Here is a 25,267-nt window from a genome sequence, read left to right as displayed (position 1 = left end):
TGTCTTACCCTGTCCCCCATCCTTCCTTTTGCTGTGGGGTGATTTACCACCATCACTGGCATCTTTGGTTGCCTCAGCTGTCTTGTGACATGTGAGTAGATAAAACTCAGCTCACTAGACCAAGCGTTTCCTTAAACCCTGAATTCTGGCTATCTTTATTCAGTCAGAAGATGAATTTATCAGAATCACAGCCTAACAACAAAATTTTAAAAAGTCACGGACGAAATAGCAAATACAAAAATTGGACTAGCTTGTGGAAACTTTTTCACCAGTGAGATTGTCATAGAAGCCTCTATTTCATATTTCCCATTTGCCCATATTCACTTGCACAGACTAATACTTTAGCTCAATAAACCTGCCACAAATGTTGTGTAGCACTTATTGGAATGCTGATACAGAAAGAGGCCTGTAAACATTCATGATATGTTGCTGTCAGCCCTGTTGCTTTTCTATAGGGTGTTTCCAATGGTGGTTTTAAATTAGAATTTACTGGTTATTAAAAATTTAACTGAAAAGCTGTAAGAAAATAGGAAGAGATGACAGCTGCTCCTTCATTCACACTCTCACCTGCAGTTTGCACTTATCACTGTAACACATATTTAAACTAACTGACCAGGAACTAGCTTGTAGATCAAATGTAGGACTAAACACCACATGTTTTGCTCCTTTTCTTTTCAGCCAATAAAAAAACTACCAATGGATTTTTGCCAATACAAAAGGAAAATGTATCTGTTGTAAGGCAGCCCAAATTTTCATTAGCCTAACCACAAGCACAGCAGCTTTGGAAACGAAAAGGGAGAGAAAAAGCCCTCAAAGACTCTCACATGCTATAAACAGCTTTTACATTTTAATTTGGTAAACAAGATTAAAACATAGAGCTCCTTAATACATTAATATGGTTTCATTCTTACTAATGAAGTATCCCAAGCCTAGGAAATTTTTTTCTATGCAAAGAGGTCACTTCCGTTTTATTTCTCTAATCTCCAAATGTAAAGTGCTTCTCTTTGTTTTTCTAAACCTTAAAGTCACAGTTACTCACGCTCCAATATTCCTTCATTAAGTACAAGGTCGAGTTTTGTTGCTATAGAAACAGGAAGTCTGCATTAGATACATAAGGCTTTGGCATTTTAATTGCATTGCTCAGGTTAGTATCAGGTGAAAAAAAACCAATCTGAGATATCAACTTGTACATAAAGTCAGGAAGAGGTGACCAAATAATAAAAGTATATTTTATTAAGTCAGTGATGCACAGTAAAAAACTCCACATGCAGCAGTTATTAATTGTATAGAAAGGAAATAGCTTCAGAGATTGTTTAGCATCTCTTTTTTCCTCTGGATTATCACATGCATATAATCAGTTTCTGCCCTTTCCTCTTAAAAAGCTGGAGATGACAAAAAAATAATCCCTGCTGTAGCTGGGTGAGCGTGACTTTGAAGAAACACCAGCAGCATATGAAATACCACAACTCTGTTGAAATCTTTTACACATTAGGGCAGCCTACTGACTTTCCAACATATCTGGCTTCAATTTTATATGATAAAAGATTCAGCACTGCAGTTTTTAGCAGGCATCTATCAGTCAACCCTTCCCCACCTCTGCAGGAGCCTTGCCCTAGCAGCAGGAAAGGCACCCAGCTGATGCTCACACTGGGGCCACCCAGGCACGAGGCCTCTGTGGCTGCAACAACTTCCAGACAGAACTACTGACTCAGACAAACCCACTGCAAGACTGAGATGAGCTTTACCCACCCATGGCAAATGGAGCAAGCAAGCTTCAGCTCCCCAAATCAATGAAAAAGTTTCCATCTCAGTTACTTTGTGGAGCACAGAGCAAACTGTCATACATGCTAATCGCAGAAATTATCATCAATACCAAAACCTCCCAGATACATCCATTTATTTGCTCTACTTGGAAAATTTTGTGTGGGCAAGGAGACATGCATGTAAGAGATGTTGCTTCCTTGCCCAACATTTCTACTCTATGCAGCTCAGCCAGAGACATAATTTCCCTAAGTCCCAGGCAAGTGATCCTATGGGCAAGTTGAATCCTGCCTGCAAATCCATCCTGCACTGAAATCAGGCATGCTCAGGACACATGGGACAAACTCTCTCACAGTCAGCAGGCACTCAGCAGCAATGGACTAACAAGCCCAGACCCAGACAACCCCTAAGGCAAAACTGCTGCCAGCAGAACCCAGCCTGAAGGCAGCTGTCTTACCGCAGGTGTGATCCAGAGTGGGGCCCACAGGGACCCCAGGCACAAGGCACTGAACACATGAGACTCAGCATATTGCACCTCTGGCTGGGAAATGTGGAAACTGGGTCCTGGGGCCAGTCCTGTTATGCCCACGAGCTCTCAGGCTCACTGGGGTGTGAGTGAGGGAACTGCTGAAGAACCTCTGCAGCACCCTGGGGGCTCAGCCCCACTGCCTTGTGCAGGAGATCCCTGCCCTGGGCATCAGCAGAGGCAAAACCACAGGTCAGACAACAGGTTAACCAATGCAAATGCAACAGGCACTGGTGACAGGAGGTACAAGGACTTTACATCAGAAAGGGCAAAATGTCTTTGCTAACAGCTTCTCTCCCCGGGACTGACAAACTGGGCTGGTATCCTTTGCAACAGTTTTTCAGGCAACCTCTTCTGAAAAAAAGACAGGAAAGTGAGATAAAACCACATAAGTATGCCACAGCCTGACATCTGAAATGCTGCCCTCTCCCCTTTCCAATTAGCTTTTTTATCCTATCCTCTCCACATGCAGCTGTGGAAGGAGCAGTCTATGAACATACAGACCAGGAAGAACTACAGTATTACTAGGTTAACATCAGCTCATGTAGCCACAGAGGATGGCCCTGCATAGCCTACCTCCTCCAAATCCCACCAGGCAAGCTGTCGCATTGAAGGACCAAGAGCCACATCCTGGCTCTCCTTTCTCACTTGATCTTGCACTTGCACACTGGTAACAATCTGTTTCAGATTTCAGAAACCCTCTCGTTTGTCTTAAAAGGCTGACATTTATTCTCAGAATATTTGCACAAGGATGAAAGGCAAATACTTCTATTAAAAAAAAATAAAGAAGTTAAGTCATTTGCAAACAGCATAGCAAGAGGAAAAAGAGGCTACATTGCACTGCTTGAACAACTCTGTAGCATTCACTTGCCTATCTCCAGACTCAAAACACAAAGAAATTCTTGTTTTGCAGCCCAAGTTTTAGCTAATCTGAAACCACAAGGTAGCAGCCTTTTGTGCCTTCCAATGCTCTCCCCTGCCCAGTTTCCATCTGTGAGTCACCAAGACTGTAATTATATAGGAGTATCCCTTGGAGAAAATGGCCAAGACAAAGCACCTGAAGTCTGGCCAACAGCATTCACGCTGAAAAAAATCCCCAAGGAGACGGTCTGATTCTAGATTCAGACTCACAGTTGCACATTATATTAAAAAACAAAACAAAACAACAACAACCAAAAACCCAAACAAAATCCCCCAGTTTCTGTCAGTTTCCCCCATATTACTGCACACCCAATACTCTTAATTCCTTCCATCTAAGCACCCCTCTGAGATGTTTCTCTGCCTCAGATGGGAGGAAAAAAATGAGACTCAGGTGAAAAACACTCATAGACTGAGAAGAATTCTCAGGCAGCATAGCTTTAGGTGTAAAATGTGGGACATAAGAAATTCCCAGTGGCAGTAACAGCCTACAGCACCAAGGCTGTGTTTGCCTCAGCCCCAGCAGTTGCTCTGCTCAGCCAAAAGTCAAACGCAGGATGTGACCTTGAGAAAGAATTTTGCATTTGGACTCTGCTTTTCATCAGAGCACGAAAGGAAAGAAAAAAAACCTCTAAGCGTATTTAGTTTCCCAAGCTGTTCAGCACCTCCAGCACATCCCACCACCTCCGTGCTCCCTGAGGTCACCCTTTTGGCACCATGAGCTCTGCCACCTCTGCCACAGTGATCTTGAAGACTGCTGGGAGGTGACCCTGTCCCTGCTGCTGTGTTTCCTAATTCCCACCAAGCTCTCTCAAACCTCTGGGGCCTTGTCTTCCTCCAATACTCTCTACGGGATTTGCCTTCTGCTGTAAACAGATCATCTCACTGGATACTCCTAGAATAACACGGCCCCCAAGCTAGCTTTTGGCTAGCTGACCAGATAAAATTGCAGCAAAAACTATCAGTAACTCCCAGACAAGTTTGTAGCTGGCTGCTAAGGGGACAGAAAAATAAAATCCAGCATATCTGCTTATATACACAAACTTCCCCTTGGTTACTAGACACAAACTTCTAAGAGCTGTAAGCCCTACTCACGGCCTAAGCACACTTCTCATCTCTCAATTAGCACAATTCTGATTCAGCCCTGGCTGAAATGGCCCAGGCTAAGCCAGAACTCACTCCTGCATGTATTTAGACAAGGAGCGCATCATCTTGATTGCCTTTGCTGTCACCAGAAGGAAAGAAGCATCGCGTGTAAATACAGTTTATTAGGGAACAGCAAATGAAGTAACTCGTGGAAGTAAAGGTTATCACACACTCTGCAGTGCACAGACAACCACCAATTGATGTAAGCACAGGACAGAGACAGAGTGAAAGGGAAGGAAAAATCTAATTTCCTCTCTGGAGAAATCCAATCCACTGCCAAGAAATGAGAACGGTAATAGACTGAACCTCCAACAGCCAAGTAATAGTATTATTTTCCCCCAACAGCACATCAGGACAGAAGTTACTCTAAAATACACCTGTGAAGCGACACAGCTGCTCCTTCAAAGGTACTTTTCTACACATCATCAATTTGGTGAGAGTTTTTAAACACATGCTAGCCCACCATTTAATTAACACATTTAACATGTGTCAAATCAGTCGCCTGAGCACTGACATGAGCTGAGCTGCTGGAGCTGTCAGGCTGGCACCAGGGCAGGCAGCCAGCACAACACCTCACCAGATGTAAAGCAGCACACTTAATTTCTGACCTCAATAGATAGCCTGGATCTACTGGATGGAGCTATCTTGATAGGGAAATATCTAATCAGAACAGATTTTTTTTCTTATCAAAACTTAATCAGACGATCATTTGGTATACAAAGGCCAGGACAGTGCCAAAACTGATGCCAGACAAAATACCCTTAAGATACACTATGAAGACTCAGAGAGAGGCATAGCATGAAAAAAGTAAATATAGCTACACCTTTCATGCAAAATCCAACTTAAACACAAGGTGCAGCCTTTCCTCTCTTAACTTTCCACATGCCTTACTTGCTCCTGTAAGGCACAAATGAGTAACACACCATCTCTATTTCAGGCCTGGTACTGCTCAACTGCGTCAGGGTATTTCAGGAGGAGCTCTCCTCTGAGTTGCAGACAGTCTGTAGCTACCCACAGGTAGAGGGTTTGGACCACAAGCATGGAGCCAGGTTGGATTCAATGCAGGGTGTTTACTCAATCCTCATTAACTCGGCTGCAGGAGCTGTGGGCTTCCCAAGCACAATGTACATGCAGCAGGGCAGGGCAAGGCTGACCTCGGCTCCTCCAGGGACAGGAGATCCTGAGCAGAGGCTGCCTGAACAGTGTGTGGGATGCAGAGATGTCTGCAACCATGCTCTGGATGCAAGCTGTCTCCCAAGGAGCAGCAGTGGCAGAGAAAGAAGCATGTGTCTTTCCTCCCTTCATCCCATGGCATCTGTATTTGCCGAGTTTTACGTCGCACAAGACAAACAACATCTTACAAAACAGAAGGCTGACTGCATAAGAAACCTTTAACACACCACTCTGCCTGCCACTCACAAAGTAATAAACCTAAAGAAATGTTAAATCTCATTTGAGGCACTGCAGTTGCCATCTATCCTACTTCCAGAGGAAAGCAGCAGCAGCATCTCTGCAGCTCCCAGCCAACACTGACTTTTGGTGACAGTTCCTGTACATGAATAACAGCATTATGAAACAACACAAGGAGAATGCCCCTGGAAACCTAAACAGCAGTGACAAAGACCACAAGGACTGGGTAGATACAGAACACACTAATTTCAGTATAAAGATGACTTAACTTAAATGCAATTAAAAAAGGATTGAAAAGCTTTACCATGACATATGTTTTTATGTATGTTAATTGCCACCTAGAGAAAAAATTCTCGTCTACCTCCAGTCTAAAATTTCCCTACTCCCCCTTAACATACTTTCCATATACTCCCCATATGAATATTTATTTATTTTTGCAAAAAACCTAAGATTGCACAGAAATACACGGGACTCTTTTTTGATCCAAAAAGGTGGCTTTTTCTAGAGGAAATGCACAATTGGTCACAGCGATGCTTTGCAAACCTAACACCTCTGCTGTTCACAACAGCTGGCGCTTTTTCTCTTAGCAGGATCTAAATCATTACTGACATCTTTTTGACAGGAGTGTATGAGAGGAGCTGAAACAAAAACTGATGTGAGATGTATCAGAGGAGCTCATTTTCTTTGATGCTTTAGTTGAAAGGGATCTGCATCTGTATTTGTTAGCGAATTTTTAACAATATTGTTGCTACTTAAAATAAGAACAGAGAAGAAATTCAATAGCTGGAAGTCTGCACATCTCCTAATTTACCAACTGGCAAAAAATATTCCAACAGCAGCTGTTTCAAAAGCTCAGTTTGCAACCTCCAGATGGATCATGGGGTCCTCAAAGAAGCAAGAACAAAGAAATAACAGCCTAACACCTTGTTTCAGGTCTATTAAACACTTCCCAGCTCACTGAGACAGCAAGGCAGCCCGTTTCTCTGCAAGCATTGCTCTCAAGTGAGGTGCTCCTCCAAGGAGGATTTTTTTGCCATTACCATCATGCTGTTGGATGAGTGAATAGATGCACTGAGTCCTGGATTTGAGCATGTCATCAGCAGAACTGCATATTGCTAACAAGAATTTGACATGGGAGACTTGAGTTGGTTGCAGCCTAGCTTATCAAACAGAAAAGACAAGCATGGAAGAAAACTAAATGGAGGACCAAGAAATGTACTTAGTACTTTTGAGGTCGTAATAAAGCTTTTTCTGCCCTGCACCCTCTCCCTCAGATCAAAAGGAGACAGCTTGTCTGTAGCATCTCACATCCAGAGGCACAACTCTGGGACAGCACCTTGCTCCTTTCACCTGTGTCAACTTCATAACCAGCCCTCCATGGGCTTAGACACACGGAGTCTGAGCAAACATTGGGTGCTGTTTATGAAACTGCTGTAAATACAGTTGTAACCCCCCACACATGTGCATATATATGAACATACACACCCACACAACTGTAAAGGCAAAAGCCCCCAGCTCCTTTTCCTCCCCCGATCCCCCTGTGTGTCAGAAGCTATCAGTGGAAATTAGGGTGATGCCCTGAATAACCCATCCCATCTCAGGGGACCCGAATTGCTCAGGTGGCATCTCCATGTCGGAGAGAGCCCTGAACTCCGCAGCGCTGGCTGGCTGAAAGCGTGCACCGAGGGCCAGCAGAAGTGCAGGCGATTTAATCAAGAGCAATTAGCGAGCCTCTTTGTGAAAGTCTGTCACACATTTGGCCCCCAGGGCACCCTCGTTTTTAAAGATTTATGCCACGCACTCTGGATAGATATTTAATGAACACTGTGAAAGGGGAACTGCAGGGATGCAGAGCCAATGAGCTGCTATACTTCGAGTGCTTTAAGCAACAATGCATTCACTGGAGGAAGAGTTGCCACTCAGACTAAGGGGTGACTTTTACATTAATAATTCTTGGTCTCCAGGGTTCAGCATTAACCCTGACACAGGTCTGGGAAAGGCAAAGGCAGGCAGACAGAATTGGGATACCCACCCAACCATGCCAAACCATGCCAAACACTGCACACAACCACTGTGCCTGAGTAAGAACAAGGCAGGACAGCCCCTGGTCAGATCTCCTCTAATTTGTATCCCATGAGGACACAAAAAGAAGAGGCTGTGGAAATGCATAGATGGTGAGAAAACATCTCCTGATATAAAAGCAGATGGTGCACAGATAGAAGTAGTACAGATATTGTTTTTCCTCTTTCACTTCCCAATGAGCTTTTATCTTCCAGGAAACATTCCTATAAGGAAAGAAAAAAAAATTCTAGGGAAAAAAGAGGAGGGACCAGTGAAGATTTCCTTTTGGTCAATTGATTTTAAAGTGAAAAAGATATGACATCCAACCTTAGGAAAAAACCTGCTTCCTGAAGCAATGAAAATTCTACTTTTCATTCAAAATCAAGTCTTAAGCATTTGGTTACAGGCTTTTAGCATTTGGTTACAGGCTTTTATTCCTTATGTTAAATGCATCCTCTCTGTAAGAGAACACTTTCCACCACTCTGTGCACACAGAGTGCTCTGTGCGGCGGGGTTTGCTTGTGGCTGGTTTGTGGGCAGCTCTGCAGCAAAGAGCATAATCCAGTGGGCTCAGTGACAGTGCACAAAACTTGTCAGGGAAAGGGCATTTCCTTTCCAGCCGTCTCCAAGCACATCTCTGCTTCCAGCCAAGGGTAACTCAGCAGGCTAGCACTTGTAGGTGCACACACACAGAGGTGAACACAGTGCAACCTTCCTCACTTGCTGTTGTCACATATGACACAAAATGACCTCAAAATTGCTAAAGGTTGAATATTTCTTAAATTTCTTGTTTGCTATTTTTACAAAAACCAGTGTGAAAGCTTTTTTCCTGTTAAGTACCAGAATTCTTTGATTTGGTAAAACCTGATTAGAACTGAAGAACAATAAAAAGGGAATTTACATTGCAATGCCTCCAGCATTTCATATTTCCATGTATATTGCTGTGCTAATGATGTATATGCAATACCAAACCAGACCACCCAGAAACATCCACTGAGATTCAAAGTTTATCCAGAATCAACCCTGAAAAATGTATGAGTTTATTCAAGAGTTTCTCACAGCCAAGATGAAGATGTAGATTCATCAGTTTCAAATACTAACATATTCTGTTAAAACTGAGGTAAGAGATAAATGTTTTTGCTGAATGGACGAAAAACCTCCTATTGCTTTGCAATAACTTTGGAAAAGAGAAAGACCGTGTTTCTTCACATCTTCCTTCCATGGAAGCTGGCAAGCAGGCTAGGAATATATGGATCTTCCTGAGTAGAAGCCATCCTCCCATGGGTATGTTTGCTCTTCTGTGGTGAAAGATCTCTTCTGAGAAAACTCCTGCCACTTACAGAAGAGTTCAAATATGGCAACACTTGCTGAGTTGTTCCAAGGAAAACTAGAATGAATTGCTGAGCTAATTAATAACCCAACATTAAAAGGAAACCAAGCTCTTTGGAAAGAATCCAGCTGCAATTCATGAAAGCGGATTTCACTTGTTTTGATTACAGCAGCAGTAGACTTTGTACACATCACAGCTACAGCTAAAATTGTGAAGATATATGGAATGAATTGCTGTTAACCTTCCCTTAGCAGTACCTAACTATTTCTCTACGTGATTTTCTGTTTCAAATGCAAGCTCCTGTGAAGTGGTGCTTCGCTGTACCTGTGGTGGGACCTGTGGAAAGCCTTTTCCTTTGCTGTACCTGTGGAAAGCCAAAGGTAAGAGCTGTGGGCAGAGGTAATGCTGTCTAGGAGACCTCCCAGCAGAGCCTGGGGACAATCAAGCTGTACCCTTAAGGCCAGAGGATCTTAGGGAATTCTCTCTGCAGTAACTTCTGCTACTGACTTTGAAGCCAAACGCACATTGCAAGCAGTTCCTCCATTATTTGTATTTTTGTTTGTGCATGAATACTTACATTGCTTATAGTACATAAATGGCAACATGAATCTTATGCACTGTTTACTGTGCAAGGGTTGCATATGGTGTGTGGTGTAGATAATGCCTGCTCAGGGAACAGTTTCAGGGACTTCAAAAAAACCTCCTATGTTTACCACCCTTATGTAGCAAGAGAAAAATATACAGAAGATGGGAGAGTGAGAAAGAATGACAGAAAGAATATTGTGGTCATGGGAGAGGAGAGAGATAATTAACAGAAGGATTGCTCCTGGCTCATCATATCAGATTTCCTTCCCACACTCGGCTTTGAATAAATCATTCCACTGCTTGACACAACAGAAATAATTCAGTTACTGTCTCCAAATTTTCCTTTGTGTCTTCTTGCAGAGCCAGCAAGGGGATAAAAAGGGCTGAACTGGAAAAGTACAGGAGCTGAGAAACAATTTTCAACTCAAACACCGGTTTGCTTCCTAACTGTATTCAACCACCTAAAGGAATGTGGCGAACTATGTGAGAATTCCTATCCATGAGAAAAATGCTGAGAGATGGAATGAAAAAAAAATCCTGGTGGCCTTTCCTGGTGTGACAGTGGATCACCAGCAGCCCCATGCAGGGCTCAGACACCACCACCTCCCAGGGCAGGTCCCTGTACCTGCAGGCACACAGCAAACCTGAGCACACTGTGGGCAGGTATTCCTCCTGGCATAAGCAACACAGGAGTCTCTCAGGGGCTTGACTATTTCCCAGATCAGGTAACCACACATCCAACAGAACACAAAACACTCTCCAGAGCAGCACCAGGCACATGGCTCAAGGGCAAAGCAGACCCCACGAAAGGAGGGCAGACCATTCACGCCACAAACCTACAAACTACTTTCTCAAACACTTGTGGGGCCAAGGAGGAACTGATTCCTGCCTAGAAATCTAACAAGTGGCACAGTCCAATTAGGAAAACCACCTTGTACCTTATATCCAGATTTTACCAAGTTACCAGCTAAAGAGCTATATCCAAAAGGTATTCTGGGTTTTGTGAGAAGTAAGCATAACTAAATCCAAAATACCTGTTTTTTTCTGAAACGAAGTCTGTGGACACATAATTTGAAAAGCTAAAATTAATGTTCTCTTACATTTGCATACATTTACAGAAGCAGAGAAGACAAAAGCTGCTCCCCTGTCTTGCTGAGTGTTGTTTCTAATCAAAACTAGAATTTCTCCAGACCCATAGAGAAAGCTGAGGCTTTCTCTGCACATGGCTGTCTGGCACTGGACAGTAAGCAGGACTCTTTATACATCCCTGTCCACTTTCATGACATTCCCAAACACAGGGAAGGTTTAATGACCATTTTCTCATCTAAAAACAGGGCCAGAGGTGGAGGAACTGGAAAACTTGGATTTCAGGCTGGAACCATTGAGCACTTGGTCTGCCCCAGGTGGCTCCTGAGGGCCTTGCATGGGGAAACACCTTCCTTCAGCAGTGCCTGCCTCAATGCAGAACACCAAATTTAAGCTCGAGTTTTTAAGAATGAAGCCTTCTGTTATTATCACTACTTGCTTATTTTAACAGCAATATGAGACTATATATGGCTATGCCACAATGAAATACAGAATTTAGAAATCAGAGCTACAAAATTAACAACCAAGTAACAATTCAGTTAAGCCATTTCTTCAGCCACTTCTTCACATTTATAATTTAGCCAGATGCTTCACAAGGGAGCAGGAATATCTTTTCTACACGGGTATGAATGGACAGAAGTAAACAAAAAACCCACCTCTTTTCTAAATAAACCAACTTCCTTTCCAGCTCTTGCCCAAAGGAGAGGAAATGTCAGGCATTCACAAAGGCTGGGTGACATAACACCCTGACTTGCTCCAGATAAGTGAGGTGCCAGACATCTGCACCAGAAATCACAAATGTGGGAGCAGCCCAAACCACACAGAACCTGAGGTTTGTACACAATCTCACCACAGTGCTGGGAGAGGGCACAGGTACCACCTTATCCCAGAGCAGCAAGCGGGGAAGGGTCCTGTAATTTTGCTCGCTCTGCTTCTTGCAACCATTGTGCAGAACCAGTTCACTGGTGGCGAAATAAAAAATGACTTTTTCATGAAGAAAAAAATTTCAAAGCAGCTAATTAGCTTTTGCCCTCTGTTTCACTCTCCAGCAAGAGGCTTGCAGCTCCCAGGGCACCAAGATATGCTGTCATACAGTAAAGCTCACTCCTTTGCCCTCACCTCCCCCTGTTTGTATTTTCCAACATTCACTGCCCAAGGGTAAATTGCCAGTAAATATAGAGGATAAGTGCTCCAACAACACATAACCAGCCCCCAACAGTTTCACTACCAGTAATGAGTTTCCCTTAGCCCAAAATCCAGACATCACACCCTTGCACCTTTGTCTACACAGAGTTAAGTCATTCCTATAACCTTCACCCTGATGTGGTTTTTGTTTCAACCTGACCAGGAGCTGTTGCTCAAGATCACTTTGCACCTGACGCTGTAGGGCTATAAATAACACATCCACAACACAACCTTGTACTCACAGTCATTTGATTAAAATAAAGTCAACTAAAAGGCAGACCACCTTTGAAATGGAAACGAATGGATACAGAAAGGCTGAGGATTTGAAAGAAAATTTCAAAGAGGTGCTGAGGAAATTTGACAGAATTTCTGAGCTTATTGTCAGGCTGCCCTCTCCATTGCTGTCCTGGTATCACCAGCAACGTTTCTGCATAACCACATAAAGAAAAATGGAAGCAGAAAGAAAAATACTAATTTTTTAGAGGGCGTAGAATTGAGAACAACACATTGATATAATAACACCACCACCAACCAGGGACAACTTAACCACATTAATCTATTCACTCTTGACTGGCAGAAAGTGGTATGCAAGCCCCTAAAAGGAGAAGATAAACACTAGTAAACAAAACAAATCATGAGCCCCTGCCTTGCCCCAGGCTGGCAGTGCAGTTCGCTATCAGGCTGGAGATGGCTGAGCCTTGTCACTTGTGGCCTTCCTCCCTTCAAGGGAACTCAATTTGCAGCCAATTTCAGAACTCCAGATATGAGAAGTTGGAGACACTGATAGGTTTTAGGCAGCATAGCTTGGTTTTAATATTGACCCTGCTGACTGGCAAAGAATCATCTGCAAACATCAAGGAAGATTAAAATCTGAAGTGTGGCAAATCCATTCCAAATCTTTCTGCAACACAGGAAAACTCCCTGTGCAGCTCACCACACACAGGAGAGTGGGGAGCAAAAAATATCCAAGCTGTGTTCAAAGAAGGAAAAGTGTAGGCGTGCAGGGCTTGCACTGACTTATTACTGGCTTATCAGTAGCTAGCATATAAAACCAACTATAAAAGCAACAGATGTAAAATATTTTCTATTTTAAAAATCATTGCACGCTCTTCCTTCCTAGAAGGTACAAAGACTCAGAGCTGACTTTTCAATTTGAACAAATGCCTGCACAAGCACAACAAAGAGGGGAAAAAATGTTAAGGAGGAAGAAAAAAATCCCCCAAACCCAGACTTGCTCTCCTTCACCTAATCACAAATAACGTAACAAAGGTCCTTGCATTCAAGTACAGGCCTTAAATACACAAACTCTAAGCTTCATTTTTTGAGAAACTGAATTCATTCAGAGATATGCAGAATAAATAACAATGCTTGAATTTGTTGCTATTAAGGACATCTTCATGTCTAAATATTAAAAATATTTATACCACATTTAAAACTCTAAGCTTCACCATTAATTTTCATACATCGCACCAGATTCAATTGCATGTTTAAAGGATCATCCCTTTTGCTCAGTAGTCAATAATTCACTAATATCCTAGAAACATGCAAAGGAGGCACAATTTATTTCAGAGACAGATAGGAATTTGTAATTATAAAGATACCTGAATTTAATTTTTTTATGATAGAAACAAAACACGAGACAACAAGGCACCCAACTGGCCAACATCAAGATGAGCTCCAGAAAAATAACTTCGGATGTGATTTTTGATGTCGAAAGACCATATCATCACAGCATCTGCAAACATTTTCAGCTAATGAAAGTATGCCCAGTAGGAGTCTTACATTAAAACCACTCCTTCAGCCTGTGAAACAAGTTAGCCTGGACCCAACTCTTCAGTTGTGCTTCCACTTAGTGACTGACCATGCTATTTTTGCTTGAACAAAACATGTTGGATGTTAAAGGAGCCAAACAGACATTTGTACCACTGTGAGCATCATCAAGTGCAATAGACAAGGCTTAATTAAAAAAGGGAACAGCAAATACCTGTTGGGAAAGACGGGACAGGAAGGGCTTATGGATGTGATTGTCTGGTAAGAAATACTGGAGATACAAAATCTGTGAGTGAAACAGAAATGAAGGCCAGCTTTGAGACGTAGGCATGGCAGGCAGGAAGACGGTGATTAACTGGAGATAGGTTAAAGGACAGAAAACAAAAGGACCCAAGAATGCAGTCTGCCTCTATCCAGCCAAGGCATCAAGGAAAAAGTAGATGAGTATTCTTTAGAGTTTAGAATGTAGGATGATGTGATAATTTAGTAGTTCTCGTAGGTTGCATGCAAAGTTTGTCGGTTTTGTATCTTGCGTCAGTTGGTCACTGTAAATTAGAATATTCAACACAAAAGGAGATACAATGTGTTGGAACAAGGTCCTTGCTCTCTTACTGCTTACCTTTTTGCCTCTTCTCTTCTCGCCCCTTTTTCCTCTCTTGCCTCTTCACCCCTTCTCTTGCCCGCTCTCTCTCTCTGCTTCTTCTACCTCCCTCTCTCCTACCGCCCTGACCCCGGCACTCTTCTTACCTCCCTTACCTCATAGCCCCCCTCTCTCTCTCCCTCTCTGTTTAAGGGCTTCCCTTCAGCCGAGGCTGGTGGCTGAAAGCAGCCCTCTTTACCCATGACCCTTGCAATAAAACCACATGTTTCCAGAATATCTCAGGTCTGCAGAGTACCTTGTCCCCGCCGTCCACGCATGCCCCTACAAATATCCAACCACTCTAAGAATATGTTTCTCTTGATTATATCTCTCACCACCAGGTATTTCACATCAAACAGGAGAAAGTGTCTCAGTTCCAGCCTCTTCCACCCATGGTTTCACACATAAACCACTCAATGACTACGTGCTGCAGCATATGCAGTCAGTTAATATTTATCCACACTTCCACTACCTACCTTGTATCACCAAAGGAGCCTGACACAAAAACTACTGATTCTCTAATATGCATCTGTCTCTTCCTGTTTGCTTAGGGTCTGCCAGCTCCTGGGACAGGGTAGAGCAGCTTTGTACAAATCCACTGCAATGCTTTCTTTCCAGCTCAGAAAATCAGCAAATATAAAAAAAACCCCAAACAACCGAACTAAAACCAACCAAAAAAATCCCACAAAAAAACCCCTCCGCATGCTCTGCAATGAGATGGTGAATTTACCTAGTTATGAATGTGGCCTGTAACACATCTTCATTATAAGGTAGCCTGGGTTTCTCTTTCACATCTTGCCAGAAAGGTGGTGGGCTGAGGGAAGAGTATTTCATCTTCACATCCTGACTTTCCTGACTCAAGCAGGGCAACTACAACTGGCCTGTGGATTTTGGAAACAATTTATAATGCTTCAGAAAAAGGGAAAACTACACATGCTCCAGTATCAGTAAGCATCAGAATGCAGCTGACTTACATTGCATCTCCAAAAAGAATTTAATTAAAAATATCCAGTCTCCTAAAGATTCACAAGTCGGGCTCCACAACATCTGAAGCAAGTTTTCTCAAGTTCAGATGGCTAGAAGTTGAGAGCAACAAGCAATATTTGAGACATGATTTCATTCTGAATTCAACAGAACTAAGATATTGTATTAATTAAAAACATGTCTGAAAACAGCTAACTGCAAAATTCTCTGGGGTGTGATTAACAGAGTGCTGTTTGCTGCTGGGACACTTGTACTGTTTGATCTCCGTTTCTGGAAAATGGACTACAGTTCTTCCACTTAAGTGAACTTCTCCCCTCTTTCCATCTTCTTTTGGAGTGAGAACAGGAAATTAACTTGGCCTTAAAGAGGGGTTTTCATTTGGTTAGTTTTGTTGCCGTCTTTTTTTAATAAAAACATACACAAAACTACTGCATGCTTTAAGCAGTGATAAGTAAGAGCAGGAGTTGGTAGTCTCCAGCAAGGGGAGTGGCAGATCTTTCTGCAAATGCATGTATCTGAGAACACCTTGTGCACACTAGATCTGGCCACAGGTTGCCTGGAAGAAGCCATGCATAGCCGTGGTGCAAGGAGCAGCATCTCTCCAGCACAGCAGTTTTTGGGCATTTGCACAGATACCAACCCACTCAGGGCTCTCATCCCTGCCCCAGATCTTGGGGCTGCTTTGATACCGGGGTGATGATGGAGGCCATGTGGGGAACAGAGCACTCAGCAAGAGTGGGAGAAGATGAAATAGGGAGAGCAGGGATGGCAGCAATCAGTGGCACCTTCTTTAAACATAAAGAGGAAAACAAAAGCCTGAGTTTGGGGCTAACCCTGCCACACCACGTGCCACTGTTGTCTCAACAGCAAGCTGTTATGTCAGAAAGACTACTGGTTGTGCAGCCCTGGGGAATTATGTTTGTCACCAAAGCACCACAGGCATAGCAGAGGAGACACTTCTGTTCATGAAAAATGGTCCTCACCACACTCCTTGTCAGGTGAGCAACCAAAGCACTGAATTCCCAAATACACGTGCAAATGTAGATGAGATGGGCTGGGTGAGGTCTGGTTTTCATAATGCTTTAAGATAACTACTGATGTCTGTAAGTATTGAAGATTTTTAGATGAAGCACTTGATAAAAGAAATCACAGAAGTCTAATACTACCCAGCATTTCCCATACATACTACTCCTTGAACTAACTGATCCCTGTGATAAGTTAAACACTGGAGGGTATGAAGATCCAAAGCCCAAGATCTAATGCACTTTATATAGGATTAGAAAAAAAGCAAAGCCATGGCTGAAAAAATTAAGTTCTCTATGACTGCATTCCCCATGAGAAGCTCACTACAAAGTGCTGTATGAGCTCCAAATGCAAATGTCTGTTGGAGTGAACGTAACAACCTGGGACATTAAGGGGCTTAACATCTTTGGAATTAAATAAGAAGAGGCAATAGAGAAATAATTTCTAAGCACATTTACAATGCTGGCAACAGAGCAGATTTTTGTATCTTATATTAGAAAACAAAGGCATACCAATATGTGGTGTTACAGACTTACTGTTGTGGGCCAAATCCGCTCCTAATCCAAAGGCACAGATCTGAGTCCTCATAAATAATCCCCAAAACAAGCAGCCTGACCTGCCCTCTTTCCCTCTTCCTATTTGCTTCTGTGGTAGATGCCTGATCATGTTTCTTCCCAAATCTAGCCTTGCCATTGCATGCATTTCAAATGCTTCAGCAGCCACCATCAGAATTCCCTCTGGGATAGCTCTTTAAAAGAGTAAGATCTTCCTCTCCTACATATCATAAGCACACAAATGCAAGTGACTTAAGTGAGAATTTGGAGAAGAATAATTTCTTTCTCAGGAAGAAGACAGGATGTATTCTGCATGGGAAATCAAGGAACACAAGCGGTGATGTGAAGGAATTGAGGCATCTCTCTTCCTTGGAGATATTAGCAAAACACAAAATTTGCCTATTCATTGATGCAGTCCTGCTTATTTCCAAACTGAGCAGCATATCAGGTCTCTGCACTGAATAGAGATATGGAGTGAGCAAAGGGAAGCATCCTTGTTCAGAGATCCTGGCTCTCTCTTCCAAAGGAAGTGCATCCCAACCAGCCTAGCACCCAATTCCTTCTCACAGCCAAATACCATACACCCCAGACATTCCTTGCTTCTGGTACAGACTCACCATCCTTTGTACCAGTTTCACAGCTATGGCTAAGTTGAGCAACAGCATCTGAGAACACTTTTTATTCTATTGCATCTTCAAGGCAGACTTTGATAGAAACATTTTAAATCATGTCTAAAGCTTGCCGAAATCCTAAGGTGCACTGAAATAAGCTGGTGACCTTTGATTTGGCAATTTCATTCAGACAAGAAAAATTAAAACAAAAAACTAAAAATCAAGGAACAGTTAGAGAATGGGAACAACACTTAAGACTGAAGCCGCTTGGGCTCTTTCCCCCAGAGAAATTCATTGCATAAAATAAGATATCCTTATCATTTCTTCTTAAACTACTGCTTCTCCTTTCCCCACTGGGCACACACCCACCTACAGAGATAAACACTGACCTTTCTCATTCCCAAACTCCTGACAGAGGATTTGTGCCAATCTCCCTGCAAACACCACTCAAAGAGTCTTCCCTAACGCAAGAACTACCGCACACCACAGGAGTCAGATAAAGTACAAAGCTAAATTTAGAAAGTCAAATACATCAAATGACATTTTTGCTGTTGCTCTCCCACACTCTGAGGTGACCCGGGCATTCCTGAGATGGGGTGAGCGATGCTCCTTCTTACACAAGCAGCAGTTGATGACAGGTTTCAGTTTTAACCTGCTGACAAGTTAAGTGCACTGCAGAGATACCAGGCAGCCCAAGAAAACCTCACCTCATTTTCAGACATACCCCCCTGCCCTTACTTTTCATCTCCAATATTGCACTGTGCTATATAGGACTAGTCTCCCTTTCTAGAAAACTCATCCAGGTGTGTGGCTTTTCATCTGGAGATAGTTCAGGGATGACAGTTGGCTGATTTTTATTTTAAGGAAAGGGTTAACATGCAAAGGCAAGAGCTGCTAGGGTGGGTGGGGGTTTAGGGAGTGAGGGAGAGCCCTTTAAATACAAGCCAGACTTTTCTGCACTTTTAAAGCTGGAATTATATCAGCTCTATTTGAATCTCTAAATAAAATCCTTTTAATTCTACTTTTGAAAAACAATACTTACAATAAATTAAATTAATTCTTAAAAAATTAAAACTATTAATTCAAAACACTGTTCAAAGAAACAATGGTTTGTTTCTCAAAGACTTCAAGCAAGGCAGACACTGAGCTTGCAGTCATAGGCCAATGCCCTGAAACAAGAGTTTGCAGAAGGTCTAACTCAGTTCTTGACAGCTAAACTTTTCTCCAAATGGCCAAAACACAGTTTGTAAATATAAGTTTGTTTAAATTATCCTATTTCTGTGGGCTTTGAACTTGCCACTGAAAGCAAGCTATGGGAATTGGGAAGTTTCAGGATGTGGAAAGCTTATGCTTCTCTTCCCTCCAGAATCCACTATGTTATCTACTCTATCTAAACTCCGACGGACATGATGACCAGAAACAAAAAACCACAATGCTTCCTTTGTTTAATGACATCTTAACTTGATAGAGCAAAACCATATTTTGGTAAACTTCTATTTTGCTCAAAGAGAAGATAATTTGAACAAGCTTTTGTTTCACTAATAATCAGTCTTTAAATGAATGCTTTTTAATTCTGTTTTCCATCCAAGCTCATCTTGGCGAAGATCACAAGGGAAAAAACAACCATTAATCAGGGATCTGAACTAGTGGATGCTGAGCCCTGTAACTACTTCAGTGAGCACTTGTAAACACATGCAGCATGCACACACCCAGTTCTCCAGGAATAGTGCCAAATGAATGTGACAACCACAGTTAATTACACGTCGACACATTTGAATTACTACCAGCCAGTGACCACCTACTTCCTCTCGAAAAGCATCTTAAATCATGAAATTCTGACTTTACCTTAAAAGTTTCAGCCTTGCTGTCTGAAGGCAAAAATATGAAATCTATAGTCAAATCCTTGACTTTCTGCATACCAAACCCTTGTCTACTTTAAGATCCAAAGCTGAGATTTTGGAGGAACAGGAACCATCTCATGCACTGACTAGCAGACACTCTGCAATTTTGGGTACTACAAGAAGCACTCTGCCTACTTCATTTCCTCCCTTTCCCACCAACTTCTTCTTGAATTCTGTCTGGCACACAAAACATTCAAGACCTTTGCATTTTGAAACTGCTCTGGCTATCCTTTCACTATAGACAAAAGAAGGTTTTCTGGCTCAGATGTTCATGGTTGTCACCAGCCATGTTAAAAACCAATCAAGTGAAGCTTTAGACCTCACATCATACAGCCAGCAAAGCCTTAGTCTTAGCACTAAGTTAAAAAAAAATTAAAAAAATATAAAAGCATCAACATCCCATTCAGGTATGCAAAACCACTCATGGTTCTCTTACAACAACCAGCCAAGCTCACTGCTGGACAGGCTTGAACAATATCGTCCAAGGCAGACCAGCAATATCTGACAGGTAGAGTCACAGTGGTAGACAAGAAGGGATCAAAATCATCTTCAGAGGAGGAGACAGCATATTAAAAAAATTAAAATAGACTTCATATATTCTAGCGCATGCAAAGGAGATCTGTCAGTGTAAAACTGTCCTGAACAAACCTATCAAGGCCACATGGTTGCAGGGTCCCTCTGATCCCACAAAAGCCATTTTAAATCCAGATTTACTGAATCATAAACTCACAACTTTGATATTCTGGCCCACTGTAACTGTATTTTACTAATGTGATTTTTGTTGAGACAAAGAGCTGTGCAGCTATGGGGCAGCAAAGGGAGGCCTGACCATGGCTGTAACTTCTTAAAATTTTTTACCACTAAAAAGGCCCTCCCTCAATTAGTTTGGAGAGGGGCATGAGGGGGGCTGTTTCTTTTACTGCTTTGATATTTTCTGTTTAGAGATATAAGAAAGACAGTGTTCAGAAACAACTCTGTATGAAGCTTTAAATGTGGATTAAAGGAAAAAAAAAGAAACAGGCCCAGATGCAAAAAATGGCAATGCACATATAAAACCACACAAAACCAATCTAACAGGTAAAATGCATTTATAGAGCAAATTATATGTTTGTCATAGGGATTAGACAAATACATTTAAATACACTAAATAAAATTTAAATTCACTTGCATTTGGGTTCACTACAGTCTCCCTCTTTAAATATACCCCTAAGCAGATCCATGCAATTTCCCAACACACAATCCTACTGCCAGACACAAAAATTCAGCTCAGTTTGATGATCATGACACATCCTTCATTCTTCTCATCCTCTTGTTTTAGGGGAAGTCCAAAGATTACATATCCTCACAAACAGCCTGCTTAGGCAGGAAAAATGTGGAGTCCTGCCAGACAACGGTCTTTGCTTGGAGGATGGAGACCCCTCAGTGTGACTGCTGTGCTGCCTGGGCTCAACTCAGCTGCCATGCTTGGATGCATTTTTTCAACAGGCACCAGCCACCTCTGACCAAGATTACCTGCACCACTCACCAAACCTCCAGAATACTTTGTTTGAGCCAGCTACCCCAAGCCCTGCCCAGCATGGGTTTCAGTCTCCTGTGAACAAGTCAGAACTGCCACCAGCCTCAGAGCTCTGTATCTACTTTTTTAACCTAGAAGGAGAGGCCACTCCTTTCATCTCCAGGCTGTGCTACTTCTTTTTTTCAGTTGCCTTCAGGGGACTCCTCTGCTCCAGGAGCAGGAAATATTTCACATCATAGCAGTTTGTCCAGGAAGCTCTGAGACACCATAGCATTTTCCAGCCTTGTCAGCCATGCAACAGAGCTTGGTCACTTGGTCATAGTCTAGTTCACAGAGTCATTAGGTCAGTCATTGCCTTGGTTACACATAGGCCTGTGCGGGGGTTCTCAGTGAAACATCAGTGGCCAACTACACAGGAGAAGGGCGTGGGCTGAGATTTGTTTACAGGAGCACTCAATGTTCTAAACATGTGGAAGCTTGGCAATAGTGAGCAAAGCTTAAATGCCTTATGAGCTTTTACCTATTTAGCTAGCTACTTTTAAAGCAGATGCAAATGCCTCCTCCTGCCCTTCAGCTGAAGCTGAGAGCCCTCTGAAGGTGCTGAATGCCAAGTGTTGGAATTGGCAGGATGGTATTGCTTTGAAACAAAACACAAAGCTGGGCCAATATACCTCGCTCTGTAAGTCTGCTGACCTCCCTGATTCCAGATGAACCTCCTCTTTGATTTCTCCTTCTGACTTTCCCAACTGTCAAGCTTGGCTTCAGAAAGAAGGCCAAGGTAATGAGGAGGAGCTGCATGCCAAGTTTGTGCTGTGCTGCTGACAGAGATCCTTGTAAATAAAGGAGGCTGGACCAAATCCCCAGAAAGGATCTGTGATTCACCATGGTATATATGGTACTTGGGGCAGCCCACGTTGGCTTGTCTGTAAGCCTAGCTTCCACTCCAGGTCAGGGCTTAGAAGAAGGCAGGCATTGTCTTCCTAACTGTGCTGGTCCTCTAGTCTTCTTTCTGGATGGCTTCTGCTGAGCAAAGAAACTACCTGTAAGCAGAGCCACTAACATAGCCTGGACTGTGCCAGGTCCTTCCTCCACCCTGAGGAAAAACCTTGAGGATTTTGGTTTGATTTTGTGTGACTGAATCTGGTTAACAGGCTCAAAGTGATGCCAGGGGAGAGGAGAAAGTAGTGGGGCAAGGGGGAGGATACACTGTGACTTAATGGGCTACATGAGTTGATTTTTCTTAGAATAGCAAGTTTTTAAAAAATTTAAATGGAACAACATGCACCTTGGCTTAAAGACACAGAAAATTTAAGGTGAAGTTGGGAAATTTGGAGCAGTGTTTCTGACTGTGGTCTGTGGTAGAAGCATGCTGCAAGACTTCATTCAGGATATTTACTTTACAAGGCGAGTCCCCACCTGATGCAGCCACAGAAGACAGGTTACAAAGCTGCTTTTGAACTACAAAGCCAGAGAAAGGATACTGCTAGAGGAAATGCTCATTCCTTTTGTGGGAGCTGCCACACCTTCAGGACTGAGTGCTCTCCCCTTCCTGGCACACAAAAACCTGCCAGAGCATTTAAATTGGTTTGGTTCTGATTAACACTAATTTCCTCTGTCACTAAACTCAAATAAGCTGCAAAACTTGCCTGAAAGAACTACATGCAAAAAGTTCAGTTGAAGATCTGTGCTGCTAAAATTAGCTACCAATCCATTAAAAATACCCATTAAGTAGCCTTGGTGCAGCATGGGTGGATGTTATGCTCTGATGTTCTCTACTTGTTTTCTACTGACAGATTTCATCTTAAGAGTACAGAATCAGTTCATATAGGAGATGTATAGAAAGCTTCAATATAGCAAAAAGAAAATTGTTTTACCTTCAGGGCAAGTTGGTTTGATATTTCAGAAAAAAAAAATCTGGAGTTATTATGCACAATAGGAGATCATATGTACTATGGAGAAGGGAGAGTGTGTTGGCAGCACAGAACATGAAATGATATGGGCAATTTGGCTGACAGCAGGAAAGATTGTTTGGATTAAATAAAAAGTAGTGTTGAATGTTTGCCTGTGCCAAGAAAGCTTGACCCCTGCTTTTAACAGGGATATATAAATTAATTCAACAATTTAACAAAGTTTCAGTTATGCAGTACTTAATGTCTGGGAAAAATAAAACCCAACCCTTTATACTTACTAATTGTGGATCCCTGCAAGCATGTCTGCTCAACACTCTTAGCACTGCAAACACAACACCAGGAAGAACTCTTTTTTCCCTCCCCACTTCTGCGGGGGTTCTCTGCCTTCTGCAGGGTTTGTTCCATACTGTCACAGTCTATCAGTTCTGTCCGGCACAGGGCAAAATGAAAGTGAAACAAAGTATTCTCTCCATCCTTTCCAAAGTGATACAGACAAGCTAGCAGACTGGATTTCACTTCAGCACCTGAGAAGCAGCTCTCATAGAACACCTTACAATAACACACCGGAGAAGCAGTGCTCTTTGCAGTAAAAGCTGGGTGTGACAATGCCCAAAAGAGTATGGAGAAGCTATAGCACAATCTGATATCTGTATTCCTGCATCAATTCTGTCAGGCCCAGTCCTTCTACTGGTAACAAGTGGCTATGAGCATTTACCCTGAGGGAATAACAGTGCTGCCTTACATAAAAAATGAACACTTCGTGTGGAGACAGAGCTCAAATAGGGAATCAAAATCAAGAACAAATAAAGGAAAACTCCAAGGAATTAACATGCTTTGTCAAGCTGGCAGCCAAGCTGGCTGTCTTCCCTGCACTCCCGCCTTACTGTCAATTATCTGATCTCACTGCAGTTACTTTTACTTCACATATTCCAACATGTCACCTCCCTGCTCACAGGTACATGATCATTACTAATAAAAAAGACATCGGAAATTCTGTTAAATAACACAGACTCAGTATGCAACACTCTGTTTTTTCACAAGACAAACTGTATGACAATAAACACAGAAAATATATATTGCAGCAACAAGGAAAAACCCCACAAACACGTACCAAACACATATGCAGCAGGAAGCTTTGTTTGGGAAGCTTTCCTGTGTTTTTGTGGGGTTTGTGAGGGTTTTTTTGTTTTCTTTTTGTTTGGTTGGGTTGTTGTGGGTTTTTTAGAAGAGTTTTTTCTTTCTTATTTGCATGTAAATAGACTTGAAGATTAGAGTTTGCCGAGGCCTCCCAATTTTGATCCAGAGCTACTTGTTCTCGCCACACATAAAAAAAAAACTTCCAGTGGGCAGAGAATCTCACCCTGAGTGTAATGAAATTGCAGTTTATGTGCACCTCAGCTCTTCGGGAAGCAACCTGCCAGTTTGCATCCAGTTCCTTCAGATGGCTCTCATACTTGCCAAAGAGTGCCCAAGCTGCTGGGAGTAAGATCACTGCTTACAGGCTAGCACGTAAACTTTAGTGTAATGACACTGTAAATTTTAAAGTTACAAGAATAAAAGCTATTAACTGTTCCCACAGCCAGCCTGCCCACATCATCTTGGATTACAGCTTAGACTGAAGGAAGGAAAAAAAAAAAAAAAAGAAAAGAAAAATGTTTCCTTTTCTGCATGGCAGTCCATACAAAAAGCCCATAAACATAAGGAATTCCTCTATGTTTGAGATTACAGTCTTCCCTCAGAATGTCATTGCAGTTTTTCTGAAAGAGAAACGTTTTCTTTGGTTCTTTTACCATAAAGAACAGGTAAAAGTTAAGCAAAACTACATCAGTTTGGTCAACAACCCACTGATTCTCTCTTAAAAAAAAAAGATCTGAGCGAGACTACAGTCAGAAACATTAACCTCCTGCAAGAGGAAGAAGACATCAATAATTTAGATCCGCCTCTTGAGCCACAGTGTCACAGTCCTATATCCACAGAGGGCTCTGGCTCTGCTGGATGCAGCTGAGGATTCAGACACTTCTCTTTCACCCCATTCCTTTGGGCCATGTGAACAGTAATGGACTCCTGTGTAGAAGAGCTAAATGGGACAGAAAACCAGAGCATTTCCAAATTAGCTGGAACACGAACTAAGAGCTAGAAGGTGAAGCTACGTCAGATAAGGAAGTGCCTGAACTCAGCAGATGGAGAACAGAGGTAAATGAAGCCTCCTAAGACTTGAAAGATATAAGAAATGGACCAGGCTAGAGCAACCAACTAGAAAACTGTCCCAGGACACAGGATGATATGAAAATGCAGAAGGACCAAAAAGATGTTCCAAGGACACAAACAGAAGGTCATCCACCAAAACCAG

At 42.4% G+C, this 25,267-nt stretch overlaps 1 protein-coding gene across 1 annotated transcript in view; it reads right to left on the bottom strand.

Moving 5' to 3' along the window:
* SLC22A23 (solute carrier family 22 member 23) overlaps nucleotides 1-25,267 on the bottom strand; it is a 109,338-nt gene that overhangs the window by 34,744 nt on the left and 49,327 nt on the right.

Source organism: Sylvia atricapilla, chromosome 1 (genome assembly GCF_009819655.1).
Source record: "Sylvia atricapilla isolate bSylAtr1 chromosome 1, bSylAtr1.pri, whole genome shotgun sequence".
Classification (NCBI taxonomy): Eukaryota; Metazoa; Chordata; class Aves; order Passeriformes; family Sylviidae; genus Sylvia; species Sylvia atricapilla.
This window is presented reverse-complemented; position numbering and strand designations above follow the sequence as displayed.